Source organism: Ursus americanus, chromosome X (genome assembly GCF_024610735.1).
Source record: "Ursus americanus isolate L20-20 chromosome X, mUrsAme1.1.p, whole genome shotgun sequence".
Lineage (NCBI taxonomy): Eukaryota > Metazoa > Chordata > Mammalia > Carnivora > Ursidae > Ursus > Ursus americanus.
Window position 1 is genome coordinate 52521445 of NC_142164.1, and position 13034 is coordinate 52534478.

Consider the following 13034-nt stretch of genomic DNA (forward strand, 5'->3'; position numbering starts at 1 on the left):
TGATTGATTTGCAAATATTGAACCACTTTTCCAGCTCAGGAATAAATCCCACTTGATTGTGGTGAATGATTCCTTTAATGTACTGTTGGTTTCAATTTAATAATATTCTGTTGCAAATTTTTGCATCCATGTTCATCAGAGATATTGGCCTGTAATTTTCTTTTTTAGTGGGGTCTTTTTTTGGTTTTGGAATCAAGGTAATGTTGGCCTTGTAGAATGAGTTTGGAAGTTTTCCTTCCATTTCTGTTTTTTGGAACAGCTTCAGCAGAATAGGTATTAATTCTTTAAATGTTTGGTAGCATTCCCCTGGGAAGCCATTTGGCCCTGGACTTTTGTTTGTTGGAAGATTTTTGATTACTGCTTCAATTTCTTTGCTGGTTGTCTGTATGTTCAGATTTTCTAATTCTTCCTCTTTCAGTTTTGGTAGTTTATATGTTTCTAGGAATTTATCCATTTCTTTCAGATTGCCCAATTTGTTAGCATATATTTTTCCATAATATTTTCTTATAATTGTTTGTATTTCTGTGGTGTTGGTTGTGATCTCTCCCCTTTCATTCATGATTTTATTTATTTGGGTCATTTCTCTTTTCTTTTTGATATGTGTGGCTAGAGGTTTATCAATTTTACTGATTCTTTCAAAGATCCAGCTGCTAGTTTCATAGATCTGTTCTGTTTGTTATTGTTGTTATTTCTACATCATTTATCTCTACTTTAATCTTTATTATTTTCCTTCTTTTGCAAACTTTAGGCTTCATTTGTTGTTATTTTTCTACCTCCTTTAGGTGTAAGGTAAGGTTATGTATTTGAGATTTTTATTGCTTCTTGAGGTAAGCCTGTATTGCTGTATAACTCTCTCTTACTGCATCCGTAGGTTTTGAACAGTCATGTTTTCATTTCCACTTGTTTCCCCGTATTTTTTTATTTCTTCTTTAATTTCCTGGTTAACCCATTCATTCTTTAGTAAGATGTTCTTTAACCTGCATGTATTTGTGCTATTTCCACATTTTTATTGTGGTTAACTTGAGGTTTCATAATGTTGTGGTCAGAAAATATGCATGGTATGATCTTAATATTTTATACTTGTTGAGGCCTGCCAGATTTGTGACCCAGTATGTGATCTATTCTGGAGAATGTTCCATGTGCACTTGAAAAGAATGTGTATTCTGTTGCAGAGCTGGCTTAGTGGTTATGGAATCCTTTAGTTTTTGTTTATCTGAGGAACTCTTATCTCTCCTTCTATTCTGAATGACAGCTTTGGTGGATAGGGTATTCTTGGCAGCATATTTTTTTCCCATTCAGTACATTGCATATATCATGCCACTGTCTTCTGGCCTGCCAAGATTCTTTGGAGAAATCTGTTGCTAACCTTATGGATGTTCCCTTGTAAGTTAGGGATTTCTTTTCTCTTGCTTCTTTTAAGATATTTTCTTTATTTCTGTATTTTGCAAATTTAACTATGATATGTCTTGGTGTTGTCCTGTTTTTGTTGTTTTTGATGGGAGTTCACTGTACCTTTGGGATTTGGATGTCTGCTTCCTTCCCCAGATTAGGGAAATTTTCAGCTATAATTTCCTCAGTTAAAGTTTCTTTTTTAAAAAAGATTTTATTTATTTATTTGAGAAAGAGAGATAGAGCATGAGTGGGGTGGAGGAGCAGAGGGAAAAGGAGAACCAGACTCCCCACTAAGCAGGGAACCCAACATGCGGCTTGACCCCAGGACCTGGAGATCATGACCTGAGCCAAAGGCAGCTGCTTAACTCACTGAGCTACCCAGGCATCCCTTCAAAGTTTCTGCCCCCTTTTCCCTCCTTCTTCTTCTGGGACTCCTATGACATGAATGTTATTATGCTTTATGGAGTCACTGAGTTCCCAGTCTATATTTGTGACCCAATTTTTTCTTTCTCTCTTCTTCTCAGCTTCATTATTTTCCATTATTTTATCTTCTAGATCACTTTTTTGTTCCTTTGTTTCTACGATCCTTATTGTCATTTCATCCTGTTACATTCACATCTCAGTTATCGTATTTTTTTATGTTGGCCTGAGTAGTTTTTCTGTCTCTTATCTCTGCAGTAAGGGACTCCCCGGTGCCTTATATGCTTTTCTCAAGTATCCTTATAATTATTGCTTTAAATTCTGGATCAAGTGTATTACTTGTATCTGTTTCAATGAGAAAACATTGATCCCTGACCATGACTTTTTCTTGTTCTTTCTTTTTGGGTGAAATCTTCTCTCTTGTCATTTGTCTAGGTCTCTGTCTTCTGTATGTTAGGAAAGCCTGTTATATTTCTTGCTCTTGAGAATAACGGCTTTATAAAGAAGACATCATATACTGTTCAGGGCCTGGCACTTCAAGAAGTGTTTCTGGTTTATGCTGTGTGCACTCTGCTGCTGTGTTTTGGCTGCTCTTTCCCTCTGTTCAGTCCTATGTAGAGTTTCTCCTTGCCTGTGATGGGGAGTGTTTAGACCTTGGCCAGAATGTGGCAATTTTTAATTAAGTGTGTTCTTGTCTGCTTGTTAATGAGACGTGATGCTATTTCTACTATAGCTGAAGTTCTGCAGAACTCTATGGTCAATAGATGTGGTGTGGGGGGGTGGTTTATGCTGGTCTTCTGGGGAAAGGGCCCACTGTACTGGTTCTCAGGCCCACTTGTCCGAGAAAAACAGCACCTGCAGAGTGCTGAGCAGTAGGGCTTGGTATAAGTCGTTTACACCACTGTTAGTGCTGTGCTGCTTCCTGAAGTTAGTTTATGCTGAGGGGCAGGGGAGAGAAATGGTGCACACCAGCTAGCTCCTTTGTCCCTGAAGAGGCAATGTTGCCTCTTTCAGAGGCACTCCAAGAAGGGGAAATAGTCTTTCTGGTGCATCCAAAGACATCCTCAAATCAAGTTATGAGTCCTCCAGGCTATCTGCCCTCCTTCTCCGCAGGAACACTGCAGCACCCACCAGGCTCCACACCTGCTTTGATGTGGACCTCTGAAACTAATTGTAAAAACTAATGAAAATCAGCTCCTTTCATTTCCCAGTCAATGGATTTGGGGAAGTGTTTCCTTGGGTGATCCCCTGTGCACTTCTCTCTCTCTTCCTTCTCTCAGTGACCAAGGCTCCTTCCCCTCCATGGTACCCACAGTCCACTTCTGCCACAAATCATGTCTCCACACCTCCTACCTTCCACAATGTGGCCTTTTCTTTCCCTCTAGTTGTGCAGTTTGTTCTGTCAGTCCTCAATTCAATTTTCTTGGTTATTCAGAATGATTTGATATTTATCTAGCTGAGTTCAAGAGACCAGGAGAGCCTAGGGTCCTCTTACTACTATGCCATCTTAGCTTCTCTGAAAACAGATATTTTGATATGTTCCAGGGACCCTCTGGAATATCTCTTATTTCAAAAGTTAGTTCTAAGTCAAAAAGACTTCATTTAGAATTTGAATTTGGGGAAGTTTATAACTAATATCAAGTGGGGTGCCTGGGTGGCTCAGTCATTAAGCTGCTGCCTTTGGCTCAGGTCATGATCCCGGGGTCCTGGGATTAAACCCTGCATCAGGATTCCTGCTCAGTGGGGAGCCTGCTTCTTCCTCTCCCTCTGCCCACTGCTTCCCTTACTTGTGCTCTCTCTCTCTCTGTCAAATAAAGAAAATCTTTAAAAATATATAAAAAATATCATGGTGTGAACATTTAATTAAACTGCTTCACAGACCATTATGAAACCATGCTTAACTATCAATGTAACCAAAGGGACAATAAAATATTTTAAAGGCAAATCTAGAGAATTAAATAGTTGTTAGCAAAACTTAGCTCTATTAATATTGACAAAATTCCATTTTATTAAATAATACAACACGTGATTAAGACAACATGAGGTACAGGGCAATATTTTGATGAAACACAGATTATTATTTCTTACATTGATTAATCTAAAGGTAAAGAAAAACCCTTCGCAATCTCTTATTATCAGGGGCAGACCAACAATAGTCCAAAAAACCTTTGTCCACTTAACAGAAAAAAAACACAAATTTTAATTTTGTGAGAGCTCACTTTTGATATTAAAGCACATTCACTTAATTAAAATAATTCCAATTATAACTTGCCCTGACCACGTCTATATATATTTTTTCCCGAAAAGTTCCCTTTTCCAAAAAACTTTTACAACTTTGTTTTTCCTCACCAAAACACACATTTTACTTTCCTTGCATAGAAAGATGTTCCCATTTTTATTTCTAGTAACTTTAATTACACATATTAATCAGAATTGGCAAATTTAAAATACATTTCATAATGTCTAGAAGGATGTGCCCCCTTTTAATAGTACAGTATCTCAATATGGCCGAAGACATGTTTACTAACAGATCCAAACACATTTATTTTCTCTGTAACAAGAAGACAAAAGTAGATAAATTTAGACTTATTTAGCAACTAAATTTTAAGTACTTTGTCTTATTTTATTTTAGATTTTATTTAAATTCAAGATAGTCAACATATAGTGTATTATTAGTTTCAAAGGTAGAATTTAGTGATTCATCAGTTCCATATAAGACACGATGCTCATTACATCAAGATCCTTCCTTAATGCCCATCATCCAATTACCCCATCCCCCCACCCTTTTTCCCTCCAGGAACCCTCACTTTATTTCCTATGTTTAAGAGTCTCTTATGGTTAGCCTCTCTCTCTTTTTATCTTATTTTATTATTCCTTCCTTTCCCTTATGTCATCAGTTTTGTTTCCTAAATTTCACATACAAGTGAAATCATATGGCATTTGTCTTTCTCTGACTGACTTATTTTGCTTAGCTTAATACCCTCTAGTCCCATTCACATCATTGGAAATGGCAAGATTCCATTCTTTTTGGTGGCTAATTTTCCATTGTAGATATATATATCATAGCTTCTTTATCCATTCATCTGTTGAAGGATATCTGGGCTCTTTCCATAGTTGACTATTGTGGACATTGCTGTTATAAACATTGGGGTGAATGTGCCCCTTCAAATCACTATGTTTGTATCCTTTGCATAAATACCCACTAGTGCAATTGTGGGTCATAGGGTCACTCTATTTTTAACTTCCTGAGGAGCCCCCATATTGTTTTTCAGAGTGGCTGCACCAGCTTGCATTCCCACCAGCAGTGGAAGAGTGTTCCCCTTTCCCTGCATCTTCACCAACATCTGTTGTTTCCTGACTTCTTAATTTTAACCATTCTGACTGGTGTGAGGTGGTATCTCATTGTGATTTTGACTTGTATTTCCCTGATGGCTAATGATTTTGAACATTTTTTCATTTGTCTGTTAGCCATTTGTATGTCTTCATTGGAAAAGTGTCCGTTCATATCTTCTGCCCATTTTATGATTTGATTTTTTTGTTTTTTGTGTGTTGAGTTTGATAAATTCTTTATAGGTTTTGGATACTTTATCAGTATATGTCATTTGCAAATATCTTCTCCCATTCCATAGTTTGTCTTTTAGTTTTTTGATTGTTTCCTTTGCTGTGCAAAAGTTTCTGTTTTGATGAAGTCCCAATAGTTCATTTTTGCTTTTGTTTCTCTTGACTCTGGAGACATGTCTAGCAAGAAGATGCTGTGACCAAGTTAAAGAGGTTGCTGTTTGTGTTCTTCACTAGAAGTTTTATGGATTCCTATCTCACATTTAGTTCTTTCATCCATTTTGAGTCTATTTTTGTGTATAGTGTAAGGAAATTGTCCAGTGTCATTCTTTTGCATGTGGTTGTCCAATTTTCCCAACAGCATTTGTTGAAGAGACTGTATTTTTTCCCATTGGATATCCTTTCCTGCTTTGTTGAAGATTCATTGACCATAGAGTTGAGAGTCCATTTCTAGGTTTTCTACTCTGTTCCATTGTTCTATGTGTCTGTTTTTGTGCCAATACCACATTGTCTTGACCACTACAGCTTTGTAATACAGCTTGAAGTCCAAATTGTGATGTCTCTGTCTTTAGTTTTCTTTTTCAACACTCCTGTGGCTATTTAGGGTCTTTTCTGGTTTCATACAAATTTTACAATCATTTGTTCCCTCTGTGAAAAAATGCTGCTGTTATTTTGAACAGGATTGCATTGAATGCATAGATTGGTAATATTATTAGCATAAATATTTTAACAATATTTATTTTTTCAATCTATGAGCATGGAATGTTTTTCCATTTATGTATGTCTTCCTCAATTTCTTCCATCAGTGCTCTATATTTTTCAGAGTAAAGATCTTTTTTCTCTTTGGTTAGGTTTTTCATAGGTATCTTATTATTTTTAGTGCAATTGTAAATGGTATTGATTCCTCAATTTATCTTTCTGTTGTGTCATAATTGGTGTATCGAAATGCAACAGACTTCTGTGCACTGATTTTATATCCTGCAATTAGGCTGAATTCTTGTACCAGTTCTAGCAATTTTTTGGTGGAGTCTTGTGGGTTTTATCCATAAAGTATCAGGTTGTCTGTGAAGAGTGAAAGTTTGATTTCTTCTTTTTTGTCTATTTGGATGCCTTTTATTTCTTTGTCTTGTCTGACTGCTGCTTCTGTTGAATGACAGTGGTGAGAGTGGACATCCCTGCTGTGTTTCTGACCTTAGGGTAAAAGCTGTCAGTTATTCCCCATTGAGGATGATATTAGCTGTGGATCTTTTGGATATGGCCCTTATGATGGTGCAGAATATTCCCTCTATCCTTACTTTGTTGATGTATTTTATCAAGAAAGAATGCTGTAGCTTTATCGCCGCCAGAACACAAGCTTGCCACCAGAACACAGGTGTCATGAAAACCACCAGTAAACCCAAACCAAAATGGGAAAGGAAAAGACTCATATCAACATCGTCATCATTGAACATGTAGATTCAGGCAAGTCTACCACTACCGGTCATCTGATCTACAAATGTGGTGGGATTGACAAAAGAACTATCAAAAAATTTGAGAAGGAGCCGGGTGAGATGGAATGGGAAAGGGTTCCTTCAAGTACACCTGGGTCTTGGATAAACTGGAAGCTGAACATGAACGTGGTATCACCATTGATATTTCCCTATGGAAATTTGAGACCAGCAAGTATTATGCAACCATCACTAATGCCCAAGTTCATCAAAAACACGATTACAGGCACATCTCAGGCTGACTGTGCTGTCCTCATTGTTGCTGCTGGTGTCAATGAATTTGAAGCAGGTATCTCCAAGAATGAGCAGATCAGTGAGTATTCCCTTCTGGCTTACACAATGGGTGTAAAACAACTATTTGTTGGTATTAACAAAATGGATTGCACTGAACCACCCTACAGCCAGAAGAGATACTAGAAAATCATTAAGGAAGTCAGCACCTACATTAAGAAAATTGGCTATAACCCCGACACAGTAGCATTTTGTGCAAATTTCTAGTTGCAATGGTGACAACATACTGGAGCCAAGTGCTAACATGCTTTGGTTCAAGGGATGGGAAGTCACCTGTAAAGATGGGAATGCCAGTGGAACCACACAACTTGAAGCTCTGGAGTGCATCCTGCCACCAACTCATCCAACTGACAAGCTCTTGTGTCTGCCTCTCCAGGACTTCTACAAAATTGGTGGTATGGGTACTGTCCCTGTTTTTTTTTTTTTAATTTCTATATCATTGAGTTCTGCTCTAATCTTTATTATTTCCCTTCTGCTGGATTTAAGCTTTATTTGCTGCTTTTTTTCCAACTACTGTAGGTGAAAGATTAGGTGGTGTATTTGAGACTTTTCTTGCTTCTTGAGGAAGGCCTGTATTGCTATATACTTCCTTCTTAGAGTGGCCTTTGCTGTATCCCAAAGTTTGTGGACTGTCATGTTTTCATTTTCATTTGCTCCCATATATTTTTTAAATTCTACTTTAATTTCCTGGTTGACCCATTAATTCTTTAGTAAGAGGTTCTTTAACCTCTTTTCATTTGTGGTCTTTCCAATTTTTTTCTTGTGTTTTACCTTAATTTTCAGAACACTGTGGTCTGAATATATGAATGGTATGATCTCAGTCTTTCCATACTGGTTGAGTCCAGATTTGTGATCCAGTATATGATCTATTCTGGAGAATGTTCAGTGTGCATGCAGAAAGAATATATGTTTGGGGCACCTGGGTGGTTCAGTCAGTTAAGTGTCCACCTCGGGCTCAGGTCATGATCTCAGGGTCCTGGAATCGAGCCCCATGTTGGGCTGCTGCTCAGTGGGGAGTCTGCTTGTCTCTCTCTCTCTCCCTTTGCCCCTCCCCCCATTTATTTGGTAAAAATTATCCTAGATCACATGAACTTGAAATACGTTTGGTTTAGCTTTATTATATGTTTGAGATTTAGAAATGCTTAATTTATAAGCTCTTAATTTATGCCAGTTAAATACAGATCTTTTACAACTTACTTTTGGCAATACCATCTCTGAAGTAGAAACATATCATATTCATTACAGACACACATAAATGCACAGAGATCTTATAACCACTAATATTTGTGGAGAAGATTTTTCATGCTCTAAATTTCCAAGTATTTTCTCTTTCTCTCTTTTTTTTCTTCTTGATGAGAAACCTCTCATTACAATGTAGATTTTGAAGAATGGCTCTCACGTCCTAGAGAAGATGAGGGTAGAAAATCTATATCACAAAGGCACAAAGTATCTAGGTTCCTCCAAGAAGGATTTTGAGTTCTTAAAGGCAACATGTACAAGCCTTTTGAAATATGAGGCAAGGTTTTGGGATTCATAAAAAGAACAGGCTGACTTTTACTTGTTCTGGGGTTGGAGTTCTAGTTTTTTTAAAGCTTTGTAAGATAAAAACATTTTTTAAACCCTTAAGAAATCGGTTTACAAGATATACCACATAAAAAATGAAGGATAAAAATCATATGATCATTAAAAAAATCATGTGATCATTTAACAGACTCAGAAAAAGTATTTAACAAAATTCAATATTTGATCATGATAAAAACTCTCAACAAAGTGGGTGGAGAGTGAATGACCCTCAACATAAGAAAGACCATATATGAAAAACCCATAATTAACATCATGCTCAATGGTGAAAAAGTGGGAAATTTTCCTCTAAGATCAGGAAGAAGACAAAACAATGTAAACTCTCATCACTTTTATTCAACATAGTACTGGAAGCCCAAGCCATAGAAATCAAACAAGAAAAAGAAATAATAGGCATCTATATTGGTAAGGAAGAAGTTCAACTGTCACTACTTGTGGATGACGTGATATTATACATAGAAAACCTAAAGACACCACCAAAAACTATTAGAAGTAATTAATTCTGTAAAGTAGCAGGAGACAAAATTAGTACCCAGAAATCAGTAACATTTCTATACAATAATAATAAAATAGCAGAAAGAGAAATTAAGAAAGCAGTTTGATATACTATTATACCAAAGAGAATAAAATACTTAAGAATAAGCTTTAGCAAAGAGGTGAAAAACCAGTACTCTGAAAAGTATAAAACACTGATGAAAGAAATTAAAGATGACACAAACAAATGGAAACATATTCCATTCTTGTAGATTGGAAGAATACATATTGTTAAAATATCCATACTACCCAAAGAAATCTACAGATTCAATGCAATCCCTATCAAAATACCATCAGCATTTTTCACAGAACTAAAACTAATAATAATAACATATGTATGGAACCACAAAAGATCCCAAATAGACAAAGCAATTTTAAGAAAGAAGAACAAAGCTGGAGATATCACAATTCCAGAATTCAAGGTACACTACAAAGCTGTAATAACCAAAATAGTATGGTACCAGGACAAAAACAGAAAAATAGATCAATGGAACAGAATAAAGAGCCCAGAAATAAACTTGTACTTATATGGTCAATTAATCTATCACAAGGGAGGCAAGAATATACATTGGGGAAGGACATTCTCTTCAACAAATGGTGTTGAAAAAAATGGACAGCTACATGAAAAATAATGAAACCAGACCACTTTCTTATACCATACACAAAAATAAATTCAAAATGGATTAAAGACCTAAATAAGAGGCCTAAAACCATAAAAATCCTAGAAGAAAACACAGTCAGTATTATTTTTGGCATTGGCCTTAGCAAAATTTTTTTTAGATATGTCCCCTAAAGCAAGGGAAACAAAAGCACAAATAATCTATTGGGACTACATAAAAAAAAAAGATTTTGCATAGCAAAAGAGACCACCAGCAAAACAAAAAGGTAACCTACAGAATGGGAGAAGATATTTGCAAATGACCTATCCAATAAGGGATTAATATCCAAAATATATAAAGAACTTAAACAACTCAACATCAAATAACAAACAGCTCAATTAAAAAAAATGAGCAGAGGATGTGAATAGAGATCTTTCCAAAGAAGACATACAGATGGCAAACAGACATGTGAAAAGATTCTCAACATCTTTAATCTTAAGGGAAGTGTGAAACAAAACCACCTGTCAAAATAGCTAAAATCAAAAAGACAATAAATTACAAGTTTTGACAAGGATGTGGAGAAAAAGGAATTTTCATGCACTGTTCATGGGAATTCTAATTTGTGCAGACACTAAGGAAAACAATATAGAGGTTCCACAAAAAAATAAAAATAGAAATACCATATGATTAAAAAATTCTACTACTGAGTATTTACACAAAGAAAACAAAAACATTAATTCAGAAAGATATATACACCCCTATGTTTATTTCAGCTTTATTTACAATAGCCATAATATAGAAGTAATTTAAGTATGCATCAATATGTGAATGGATAAATAAAATGTAATGGAACATTATGTCATCATAAAAAAGATGAGATCTTGCCATTTGTGACAACACAGATGGATCTGTAGTGTTTTATGTTAAGTGAAAAAAGTCAGACTGAGAAAGACAAATGCCATATGATTTCACTCATATGTAAAATCTAAAAAACAAACAAAAATGAATAAACAAACAAAAAGTTGAATAAGACCTATAGATACAGGGAACAAACTGATGGTTCCCAGAGGGCGGGGGGGTGGGGAATGGGCAAAATGAGTGAAGATGAGTGGGGGATACAGATTTCTAGTTACGGAATGAATAAGTCATGGAAATAAAAAGCTCAGCACAGGGAATATATTCAATGTTATTGTAAGTGTTGTATGGTGTCAGACAGTAGCTACACTTGTGGTGAGCACAGCATAGCATATAGAGATGTTAAGTCACTATGTGGTACATTTGAAACTAATGTAACAATGTGTATCAACTATACTCAAATAAATCAATTTGCAACTTAAGTGACATCATAAATCTATCTTTTCATCTAACTACAATTTGCTTCTTTCCATCCAGGTACATAACTTTATTGTAGCTCAGGGGAGAAGGCATAAAAATAATTCCTATCAGGCTCTGAACATCAGCTTGCAATTTGGTAAATTTTTCACTACAAAGTTTCTTAAAAAGTTATTTTAAATATTTTTTCAGTTTTTAGCTGGAACAAACAGCAAACATTTTCAGGGTTTAATGCAATATGTCTTTGTAAAGTCTGTATAAAGCATTTTTTTTTGTATAAAGTATTTTAACAGGGGCCTTCTTTCTTTGTTTTTCTTCTTTCAAGATCTTATTTAAATTCAAGTTAGTTAACATATAGTGTAGTATTAGTTTCAGGGGTAGATTTTAGTGATTCATCACTCGCATATAACACCCAGTGCTCATTATAAAATCCTGAGTGAAAGAGGAGAGATCACAACCAACACCGCAGAAATAAAAAAAAAAAATATGAGAATATTATGAGCAATTATATGCCAACAAATTAGGCAATCTGGAAGAAATGGACAAATTCCTAGAAACATATAAAGTACCAAAACTGAATCAGGAAGGGACACCTGGGTGGCTCAGTCAGTTAAGCATCTGCCTTCAGCTCAGGTCATGACCCCAGGGTCCTGGGATTGAGTCCCACATCAGGCTCCTTGCTCAGTGGGGAGCCTGCTTTGCCCTCTGCCTGCCACTCCCTCCCCCCCCGCTTGTGCTCTCTGTCTCTCTCTTTCTGATAAATAAATAAAATCTTTAAAAAAAACTGAATCAGGAAGAAATGGAAAATCTGAACAGACATATAACCAGCAAAGACATTGAATCAATCATTAAAAATCTCTGAACAAACAAGAGTCCAGTGCTGGGTGGCTTCCCAAGGGAATTCTACAAAACATTTAAAGAAGAATTAATACCTATTCTGCTGAATCTTCTCCATAAAATAAAAATGGAAGGAAAATTTCTGAACTCATTCTATGAGGCCAGCATTACCTCAATCCCCAAACCAGACAAAGACCCCAGTAAAAAGGAAAATTACAGGCCAATATCCGTGATGAACATGGATGGAAAACTTCTCAAGATACCAGCTAACCAAATCTAACAAAGATCTTTTTCCTAACTGTGCAATTCACCCTTGGATTGATTCTCCTTAGGAAGAAAAGCCTCTCTATCTGTCTCTGAATATTGGCCTTCAGCTGATTGTAGGAAATTCTAGGAGAAATTCTGGTAATCAGTTTCCTCTGTGGATGGGGGGTAGTTTGGAAGGGGTCATCTTGCTTGTCTGATAACTACAATATAATAGGTGAGATGAATACCCCATAGAAGACAAATTCCTATGGGTGGGGTTGTAAATGGTCATTAATCTTTTTAATCCCTCTTTAAATTTGGTAGGATCCTCTGAAAGTGGAGGTAAAAGGACTTAATAATTTAAAGGATCTTCTGCTGTACAAGGGATATGAATTTTTGGGGTGTATCTGCAAGAGACATTACATAAGAAGACCTGAGACTGGCAGAGCCTGATTACAGAGCCCAGAAAAGTAAGGTGTGTTGCTTGTTCAAGATGCTTCTGCTAAATTCACTTCCTGGCTTTCAGCATTTACACAAGTAAGCTGTATACTCTGGGCCAGGAGATCAGGACAAAGTGCTTTCTCTAAATCTTGTAGGAAAAGGGAAGCTGGGGCACCTGGGTGGCACAGTCGTTAAGTGTCTGCCTTTGGCTCAGGGCATGATCCCGGGGTTCTGGGATCGAGCCCCACATCAGGCTTCTCCGCTAGGAGCCTGGTTCTTCCTTTCCCACTCCCTCTGCTTCTGTTCCCTCTCTCGC

At 36.4% G+C, this 13034-nt stretch overlaps 1 pseudogene; it reads left to right on the top strand.

Moving 5' to 3' along the window:
• Positions 1 to 6776: 6776 nt before the first annotated feature.
• On the top strand, positions 6777 to 12730 carry LOC123797300 (putative elongation factor 1-alpha-like 3 pseudogene; annotated as a pseudogene).
• The last annotated feature ends 304 nt before the right edge of the window (positions 12731 to 13034 follow it).